The sequence below is a fragment of the Pinus tabuliformis genome, chromosome 5_1 (assembly GCF_031772625.1).
Source record: "Pinus tabuliformis cultivar Carrire ecotype Pingquan chromosome 5_1, CPIR1, whole genome shotgun sequence".
Taxonomy (NCBI): domain Eukaryota; kingdom Viridiplantae; phylum Streptophyta; class Pinopsida; order Pinales; family Pinaceae; genus Pinus; species Pinus tabuliformis.
In genome coordinates, this window is record NC_142305.1 from 628769454 (window position 1) to 628780041 (window position 10588).

Sequence of the window (10588 nt, forward strand, 5' to 3'; positions counted from 1 at the left end):
ACTTAGCAAAGGAATTGCTGGAATGAAAGGCATACTTTAATCTCTTGACAAGCATATGCCTGCGGCCTTGTTGCCTAACCTCTGCTGCAGACTTCTTGGCACATGGATTTACATATTTTGAGGTTTTTTGAGGCATACTTTAGTCCATCATTGGATGCAAGCAATCAAGCCCTGCTCCCTCACGTATAAAAATAAGGAGAAAAGGTCACCATAGCAATGAACAATCCTGTCAGTAAATTGATGTGGCATTTTGTGATGTGTAAGGAGAAAATGCATTACATAAATCAGTTTGTTGATGGGCCAATACAGGACTGCAATAAAACAATTGTGTATATCTCTAACTGATTGATTCAAGGCACCTTTTGAGCAAAACATTGGCAAAGAGCTGGGATGTCTGTGCGCGGAGTGCGGTAGTTGAGTATGCGCAACAATGTGGAGGAGGGAGTTTCAGCTCAAGATTTGGTGCATGGGAGAGTTGTGCAAATGCTTGATAATGGCGTACTCAAATGATGGAATGAACTCATTTGTGGGGCTCTACAAAATGGGACCATGGAGGGATTCTTTGAACTCATTTTATACTTCCAAACACAATCTGAACCTGCCTACTGTGGATTGGCTACTCTTGCAGTTGTTCTCAATGCTCTTGCAATTGATCCTGGAAAAAAATGGAAGGGGCCTTGGCGCTGGTTTGATGAAACGATGCTGGACTGTTGTGAACCTTTGGAAAAGGTGAAAGTTGAGGGCATGCCTAGCTAATTGTTCTGGAGCTAAGGTTGAAGCTTTCCGCTCCAATCAAAGTTCTATTGATGAATTCCGGAGATTTGTAGCAAAGTGTGCTTCTTCTGAAGATTTTCCATGTGATTACATCATATCATAGAGCTCCACTAAAGCAGACAGGATCTGGCCATTTTTCACCGATTGGTGGATACCATGCTGGAAAAGACATGGCACTTGTTTTAGATGTCGCTCGATTCAAGTATCCTCCCCATTGGGTCCCACTTTCACTTCTTTGGGAGGCAATGAATACCATAGACGAAACGATTCAAAAATACAGGGGGTTTATGCTAATCTTGAAGCACCGGCAGGGTCCATCCTTACTTTATACTTTGGTTCTGCAGCTTCTGAAAGCAGAAGGTTTTGACAGTGTAGAAAAAATCCTTTCTGTAGTTTTTTAATCATTACCTGCAAATCTTACAGATTTCATCAAGTGGATTAACGAAGTTGGAAGGTTGGACTCTTGAGGGAGAAGCTATCATTGTATTATTTCACTTGTATCTCTGCAATTTTTGGCTAAGGAAGACCAGGGTTTTGCAGTCATCTTTGGGATTCTTGTGGACTCATGTGTTGATGGTGTGTTTCTTCATGTTCTTGTAAGCTTTGTTATGTGATTCATTTCCTTTCTTTACTGCTGCACATTAAACAAATGAAGTGTTAAAGTATGAATTCATGCTAGCCATGCTCTGCTTTTAAATTTGTTTAATTTCCATGTTTTCTACTGTCTAAAGGGAATTCAAAGTCATTGTTTGCTCTCTTTAGCTCCTCATCTTTCATTCTTGATCATCCACCTCAGTTAAAGGCATCAATACTGTTTCCTACCTTGCCCCAAGGAATCCCCTGCAGAAACTGTGTCCAATCCCCGCACCCAAAATTGCCATTCCCTCAAATTGCCACCAAAAACCCTAAAAACCCCAAATCAACCTTTTTAATCAGTTTACTAGCCTAATATCAGTGTTACCTTGTTGGTCATCTCATCCCATTGAAGATCTGCCGAGATTGACCGGAGAGAGCCTTCTCCTGCCCCGTAGGGCTAGCTACGAGGCTAAATGGTTTGATGTAGCCTTGAGGTTTACCTTTCTCAGCCTGAGGTGAAATTTCAAGCGCTAACAGGAGCTTTGATCTATCTCCTCCCTTACAGCCCCTTATATATATATATATATATATATATATATATATATTGGGGGGGGTCTGCCTTCTGTGTTCATTCTGAATAAGCCAATTCTATCCATTTTTTATCTCCTCCTTTGGAAAGATGAATGAAGGCATGGTTCACATATTGACTAGATGAAATCAACATAATATGCCCTCATATGGAATATGAGGTGGTTGAAAAAGATGAAGGAACTATGGATGGAAGTTCCCAGGGAACAATATGTGAAGAAATAAAGAAGAGATTGTGAAAGATGCAACTATGGTCACATAGAAAAGGAAATCAACATCCAATAACTATAAGAATTGGCCATGACATCTCTATAGAGAAGGCATGAAGACCCTGATAAATTCTGTAAAGAAAGACCCTTGATATTGAATATCTTGGTGATGTGTCAATATGTATGCAGGATGTTGATGTTGCAACAAGCAGATGTCATGATGAAGGGTCGTCACAAAAGGTAATTTTGATCTAATGTTCATTTTTTTTTGGAACAATATCTGGATGGTCTGGCCATGACATCTCCATAGAGAAGGCATGAAGACCCTGATAAATTATGTAAGTAAAGACCCTTGATATTGAATATCTTGGAGATGTGTCAATATGTATGCAGGATGTTGATGTTGTAACAAGCGGATGTCATGATGAAGGGCCGTCACAAAAGGTAATTTTTATCTAATGTTCATTTTTTTAACAATGTCTGGATGGGATGATACAAAGCTACCGAAAGAGAGTTTTGGATGTCACCTACAACTAGTATTCATGTGGAGGGATGGGATATCCTAAAGGAAACATGATGTGAAAAAGGTAGTTGTATGAAGAAAAACCAGATATGGACTAATAGATCACTTTATGATGAAGGAAAGGATGACATGACTGACATGGTTCATGAATGAAAGTGATGGATGGTCAATGCCCTATGAAGAAGTCCCAAGAGTTGAAGGCTCCATAATGATAAAGATAAAATTCATGACATCAAAAGGAGGAGCTCTTCTAGCTGCTGATAGTGCCATGATCTCCGCCAAAAAGTTGTTGGAAAACAAGTCCTTGGTTCAGAGGGAGATTGGAAGTAAGTCCCTAGTTAAAAGGGAGCTTGGAAAAGTCCAGAATGAGAGGAACTTGGGTACATTCCTTTTGTAGGAATGGGCACATCCTCCCTAGTTGAGAGGGAGAGATAGACACATCATTCTAGTCTTCACTTTGGGAAGAAAGAATGGAGGATTAGGTCAGCATCTGGAATCCAATCCTCTTTGACAATGTGGTAGGGAATCCAAGATAAGAGTAGTCGTAGAGGACCAATATTCTTTGAGGATTGGGAATCCAAGATAAGAATAGTCCTGGAAGGACATACCCTATGAATATCGGCGTGATGTATGTTCCTTGAGAGACAATGATGATGGTGTGTATAAATCATTGATCTCGTCAGCATTGTGCTCTAACCTTGTGGAGAAATAGAGTTTTTAGTCAAGGCCTTGCTATGTGACAATGTTGGACGATATGATGTTAAGCAAACGGGTTACCAATCCAACTCTTCTTATGAGAATTCTTAAGATTGAGAATGTCCAAGTACCTTGTATGAATTATGAATACCTCCCTAGTTAAGAGGGAGCATTGAAATATGTAATTAGGTTCGGTCTTCATAATGACACATGTAATCATGATTTTATGTATTTGATGTAATGAGAAAAATAAATGTAATTATTGTTGTTCTTGAGGCATGGGTTTCATGCTCAAGGAAAATTATTTTTAGATCAAACTCTCATTATGAGATCCTAGGGCTTGTCATTGAGTCTACAAGTCATTAAGTCATTGTCATGTATGAGAGACCCATTTGAGAGACAATGATGATGGTTTCTATAAATCATTGGTCTCGTCAGCATTGTGCTCTAACCTTGTGGAGAGATAGAGTTTTTAGTCAAGGCCTTGCTATGTGACAATGTTGGATGATACGATGCTACAGACGGGTTACCAATCTAACTTTTCTTATGAGAATTCTTAAGATTGAGAATGTCCAAGTACCTTGTATGAATTATGAATAACTCCCTAGTTAAGAGGGAGCATTGAAATATGTAATTAGGTTCAGTCTTCATAATGACACATGTAATCATGATTTTATGTATTTGATGTAATGAGAAAAATAAATGTAATTATTGTTGTTCTTGAGGCGTCGGTTTCATGCTCAAGGAAATTTATTTTTAGGTCAAGCTCTCATTGTGAGATCTTAGGGCTTGTCATTGAGTCTACAAGTCATTAATTCATTATCATGTATGAAATACCCATTTGAGAGATAATGATGATGGTGTCTATAAATCATTGGTCTCGTTAACATTGTGCTCTAATCTTGTGGAGAGATAGAGTTGTTAGTCAAGGCCTTGGTATGTGACAATGTTGAATGATACGATGCTAAACAAACGGGTTACCAATCCAATTCTTATTATGAGAATTCTTAAGATTGAGAATGTCCAAGTACCTTGTATGAATTATGAATACCTCCCTAGTTAATATGGAGCATTGAAATATGTAATTAGGTTTGGTCTTCATAATGACATGTGTTGGGTTGTGTTATATTCATTCCACGACTAGCCCACGTAGTTAACCGAGGGGTTAGAAGGGGGGTGAAGCCCCCCCTTCGTTGCGCCGATTGCGTAGTGAGGGGAGTCACAGGAGGTTTGAGGGGTGCAGGTAACCCCACTCTATGGGGTCCAGGCAGCGCCCTAGAAAATTTTGGTTTTGGACCCTATGTTAGGTTGGGCGGACCTACCTATGGTTTTTTGCATGATTTTCGCACATGGTTTTGGACGCGATGGTTTTTGGTCCATGGTTTTGGATGCTTCGGCATGTGTAAATATGTATTGTAACATTGAAAGGAACATAATGAAAAATCAAGCTGGTAGTCCCGGTTTTGGGATCCAAGGGAAAATCTCTGTGTATATGTGTTTTATGTGTTATGCTCTCGCGTTGTTTATTTTCTGTGTTCTAGAATTCGTATGCAGGTAATTTATGTACGGGGTTAAAACCTACATTTGGTATCAGAGCTGTTTTGGCTTCAAGGAGACGTATTTGTTGCTGAGGGGTTTCGCTCGGGCCTGTGGTAGACCCTGTTCAGTGGGAGATCTGAAAGATCGATTTTGGTGGTGAAAGAAGATAGCGAGCAGTGGAAAGACATAGATCAAGAAATTTAATGGTCAGAGTTTTGAGTTGTGGAAACTCAAGATGGAGGATTTGTTGGTGGATAAAGATCAGTGGATCGTAGTAGATCCGGGTACTAAACCAACGGGAGTGTCCGATGAAGAACGGAAGAAGTTGGATCGGAAGGCAAAGAGCACAATACGGTTGTGTGTCTCAGATTCAATATTGCTGAATGTATCAGGGGAAGCTACGACGAAGGCTTTGTGGGACAAGTTAGGGACTTTGTACCAATTTAAGTCTCTGGTGAATAAATTGTTCCTACGGAAAAAGCTGTATAACCTGAGGATGAAAGATGGAGACTCGGTGAAAGAGCATCTGAATGCATTTAATACTATGGTAAGTCAGTTATCGTCTGTTGATATCAAAATTTCAGATGAAGAAAAGTGCATTAGTTTATTGTGTTCTCTACCAGATTCGGGGGATAGTCTGGTTATTGCAATAGGTAGCAATGCAACTACCTTGCAGTTTGATGAAATAGTCTCATCCTTGCTAACGGAGGAGATGAGACGGAAAAATATGGAGAGCCAGAATGGTGATGCCTTGTCTGTACGAGGATGGTCCCAAAATAGAAACAAAATTAAGTCATCGAGTGGGAGATCTAAATCTAGAGGGAGAGCTAAATCTCCAGGAAAAACTGTAAAAGTGGTGTGCTAGAAATGCGGAAAGGAAGGGCACTACAAAAGGGAGTGTAAATCTAAAGCTCCTGACAAAGAAAAGGGATTTGATGATGCTCCTTCTGCAGAGGCGAAAACCACCTCAGATGAAGGTGGGGATGTATACTTGGCTTCATCAAGTACACATGTAGATCATGAGGCATGGTTGATTGACTCAAGTGCATCCTTTCACTTCACTCCCCATATAGAGTGTTTTTGCGAGTATGAGAAATACGATGGTGGTGATGTCTTCTTAGGAGATGGTAGGAAGGCTAGAATAGTTGGTCACGGAAAAGTAAAGTTGAAGTTGCAAGGTGGAAGGGTTATAACACTTCCGAGTGTCCTACATATTCCTGCATTGGCCAGAAATCTGATTTTTGTAAGCAAACTGGATGATGCAGGTGTAAAAACAGTGTTCAAGAAGGATACTTGCAAGATGGTTCAGGGAGCACTGATATTGATGCAGGGAGTTCGGATTGGAACTCTGTACAAGCTGCAAGGTAGCACAGTTGTTGATGGGTGCAACAATTCTGTGGTTCTTGAAAGTGGAGCAGAAAATCTAGTGGTCTTTGGAGAGAATACCATGCTGTGGCATCAAAGGCTTGGACATATTGGAGAGAAGGGCCTTTGAATACTTCATGGTAAAGGTATGGTAGAAGGTAGAAGTAATAGCTCTTTGGATTTTGATTCCTGTGAAAATTGTGTATATGGGAAGCAGAATCGAGTGAGTTTCCCCTCTGGTGGTAAAAGGGTGAAACAGATATTAGAGCTTGTGCATAGTGATGTGTTTGGACCTGAGAAGGTTCCATCACTGGGTAAGTCTGTGTACTATGTATCATTTATAGATGACTTCTCAAGGAATACATGGATATATTTCTTTAAGAAGAAATCTGAAGTCTTTGACAGGTTTAAAAAATTTAAGGCTCTGGTGGAAAACCAGATAAAGAAGAAGATAAAGGTGCTGAGGGCAGATAACGATGAAGAGTTTTGCAGTAAATAATTTGAAGAATTATGTAAGAAGTGTGGTATAGCACGGCAGAAGACTACTCCATATACACCTCAGCAAAATGGAGTTGCAGAAAGAATGAACAAGATGTTGATGGAAAGGGCAAGAAGCATGCTCAGTGGTGTCGAGTTAGGACAGGAATTATGGGTAGAGGTGGTGGAGACAGCATGTTACCTGGTCAACATATCACCTTCATCAACGTTGGAGGATAAGACTCCACAAGCAGCATGGACTGGTAAGAAACCCTCTCTTTCACATCTAAGGATATTTGGATGTGATGCATATGTACATGTTCCAAAGGAGAAACGAACCAAGTTGGATAGTAAATCTGAAAAGTGCATCTTTATTGGGTATAAGGATGGCTTAAAGGGTTATAAGCTTTGGAACCCAATAAAAAGGAAGGTTGTGTACAATCGAGATGTGGTGTTCAGAGGGGTGAAATATATTATTAAAAATGAAGTCCAACCAAAGGAACCTGAGAAGATAGAGTTTGATCTAAAGGAGGAAGAATCAGACTCTACAACGGAGGAGGAATCAGAAGATGAAGAGCCACAAACTCCAGGTGTGAGAAGATCAGTTTGAGAAAGAAGACAGCCAGAAAGGTATAACCCATCTGTTTTCTGTTCAAATTTTGCTTTATCTATTACTGATGATGATCCCAAACCTGTGAAGGAAGCAGTAGATTCAGAGGATGGAAAACTCTGGAAAGAGGCCATGGTTGATGAAATGGCATCTTTGCATAAAAATGAGGCTTGGGATCTGGTGGAGTTGCCGGCTGAAAGGAAAACCATTGGAAGCAAATGGGTGTTCAAGAAGAAGACAAATGCAAAAGGAAAGGTGGAGAAATACAAAGCTCAGTTGGTAGCAAAAGGTTATTCCTAGGTGTCGGGAATTGATTTTGGTCATATTTTTTTCTCCTGTTGCCAAGGTAACTTCTATTAGATTACTTTTATCTGTTGTTGCTGCTTTTGATTTTGAGGTAGAACAGATGGATGTGAAGACAACATTTCTTCATGGGGATCTGGAAGAAGAGATCTACATGAAGCAACCTGAAAGATTTGCGGTGAAGGGTAAGAAAGAACTGGTATGCAAGTTAAAGAAGTCTCTGTATGGGTTAAAACAGTCACCAAGGATGTGGTATCAGAAATTTGATACATTTATACGGGGACTTGGCTTCACCAAAAACAACACAGATCATTGTGTGTATTTTAAATTAATTGGTGACCGTGTTATTTATCTGGTCTTGTATGTGGATGATATTTTACTAGTTGGAAATGACAAAGAAATTATCCAGAATTTGAAGACCCATTTGTCCTCCAAATTCAACATGAAAGATCTTGGTGCTGCAAACTATATTTTGGGAATGGAAATTAAAAGAGATTAGACAAAGAGGAAGCTCTGGTTAAACCAGAGGAAGTATTTCGAGACAATATTGCAGAGGTTTAATATGCAGGATAGTAAACCGGTGAAGGTTTCTATTCCTATAGGTGTAAAGTTATTTGTTGAACAATGTCTCAAGACACATGAAGAGGAAGAGGACATGTCTCATGTTCCATATGCAAGTGCAGTCTGTAGCCTGATGTATGCGATGGTATGTACTAGACCAGGCATTGTACATGCAGTGGGAGTATTGAGCAGGTTTATGTCAAAACCAAGGAAGGAACATTGGACAGCAGTGAAGTGAGTTTTCAAGTATTTGCGTCGCACTAGTGATTATGGTTTGTGCTACCAAGGAAGACCAGGATTAGACAGAGTGTTGGATATTTGTGGCTTTGTTGATGCAGACTCGGCTCGAGATATAGATCAGAGAAGATCTACAAGTGGGTATGTGTTTAACCTATTTGGAGGTGCAATCAATTGGATGAGTAAGAAACAATCTATAGTGGCACTATCAACTACAGAGGCTGAATACATGGTAGCCACTCATGCAAGCAAGAAAGCAGTTTGGTTGCAAAGATTGTGTTCAAGTATGGGGTTAGTACATGGAGCTATAAGGATAGATTGTGACAACCAGAGTACAATTTTCTTGGCAAAAAACCCTGCATATCGTTCAAAGACAAAGCACAATGATGTTCAGTATCACTTTGTGAGGGATATGATAGAAGACAAAAAGGTGTTGCTGCTAAAGGTGGACACTTTGAAGAATACTGCAGATGCATTGACAAAATCAGTGAGCTCTGGGAAGTTCTCTTGGTGTAGAGAAACAATGGGCGTTGTAGGGTTGGATAAATGACTAAGCTCCCTTGTGACCCCTTATGGAAAGAAAACAACAAGTGGGAGAATGTGGGTTTTGTGTTGTATTCTTTCCACGACTAGCCCACGTAGTTAACCGGGGGGTTAGAAGGGGGGGCGGAGCCCCCCCTTCGTTGCGCCGATTGCATAGTGGGGGGAGTCACAGGGGGTTTGAGGGGTCTAGGTAACCCCACTCTATGGGGTCAGAAAATTTTGGTTTTGGACCCTATATTAGGTTGGGCGGACCTACCTATGGTTTTGTACATGATTTTCGCACATGGTTTTGGACGCAATGGTTTTCGGTCCATGGTTTTGGATGCTTCGGCATGTATAAATATGTATTGTAACATTGAAAGGAACATAATGAAAAATCAAACTGGTAGTCCTGGTTTTGGGATCCAAAGGAAAATCTCTATGTATATGTGTTTTATGTGTTATGCTCTCACATTGTTTATTTTCTGTGTTCTAGAATTCGTATGCAGGTAATTTCTGTACGGGGTTAAAACCTACAACATGTGTAATCATGATTTTATGTATTTGATGTAATGAGAAAAATAAATTTAATTATTGTTGTTCTTGAGGCATGGGTTTCATGCTCAAGAAAAATTATTTTTAGGTCAAGCTCTCATTGCGAGATCCTAGGGCTTGTTATTGAGTCTACAAGTCATTAAGTCATTTTCATGTATGAAAGACCCATTTTGGGCCATGTTACATATTGTAAAAGAAATTATTTGAGTCAAAATAAAGTAAAAAAACCCTCCAAGACCTCATCAAATGCTAACAAACAAGTCGGCCTATTTAGAAGGTGAATTCAGCCTAAAGGTAGTTACAAGTCAACCTATAAAGATGGAAATGAAGCCTATATAAAGGAGGACTCGGCCTCATTCAAGGACTCGCTCACAAAAAACACAAGTTCGTTCAAGGAAGAGCAGAAGTTCAAGGAAGAGAAGGACAAAAGGAAAGAAGAATAATCAAGTTTTGAGACTGTTTTCTTGGGTATTCTTCTCAGACGTGTGAAGTGAATTAGGGCCTCCTCCTGCAACAAATTGCAGTCATCATCAAGGACCAAAAACTGGATCAAGGAAGGTCTCTCTAGCAAGCGAAATTGTCAAAGAAAGGAAGTCAAGTCAAGCGAAGTTGAAAGGAGGAAAATTTGTCCATTTTTCAATCCACACACGTGACCTAGGGTTTCAACAGAAGAAGCCAAAATTACAAGTCTGCAACAATAAGCCCAAATTCTGAGAAAATGAGTGCATTTCATACTTCAGTTGTCTCATTGGGATGATCCAAGACCAGGATTAAAAAGTTGGGAACAAATAAAGTATATGAAATTGGACTATTTCATACTTCAGTTGTCTCATTGGGATGATCCAAGACCAAGATTAAAAGGTTGGGAACAAATAAAGTATATGAAATTGGACTATAGGTAGAGGTGCAGGATCTACTCAGGTGAATCTCCCGTTCTTATTCACCATTGTCATTTATTTTGTGGCCTATCTATCAAATGTTATTCATATGTCAATATAAACCATTGTGCATGCATTTTCTATCTCATTGGGATGATCCAAGACCAAGATTAAA

The 10588-nt window shown here is 39.8% G+C and overlaps 1 pseudogene; it reads left to right on the forward strand.

Moving 5' to 3' along the window:
* Positions 1-525: 525 nt before the first annotated feature.
* On the forward strand, positions 526-2548 carry LOC149166516 (glutathione gamma-glutamylcysteinyltransferase 1 pseudogene; annotated as a pseudogene).
* The last annotated feature ends 8040 nt before the right edge of the window (positions 2549-10588 follow it).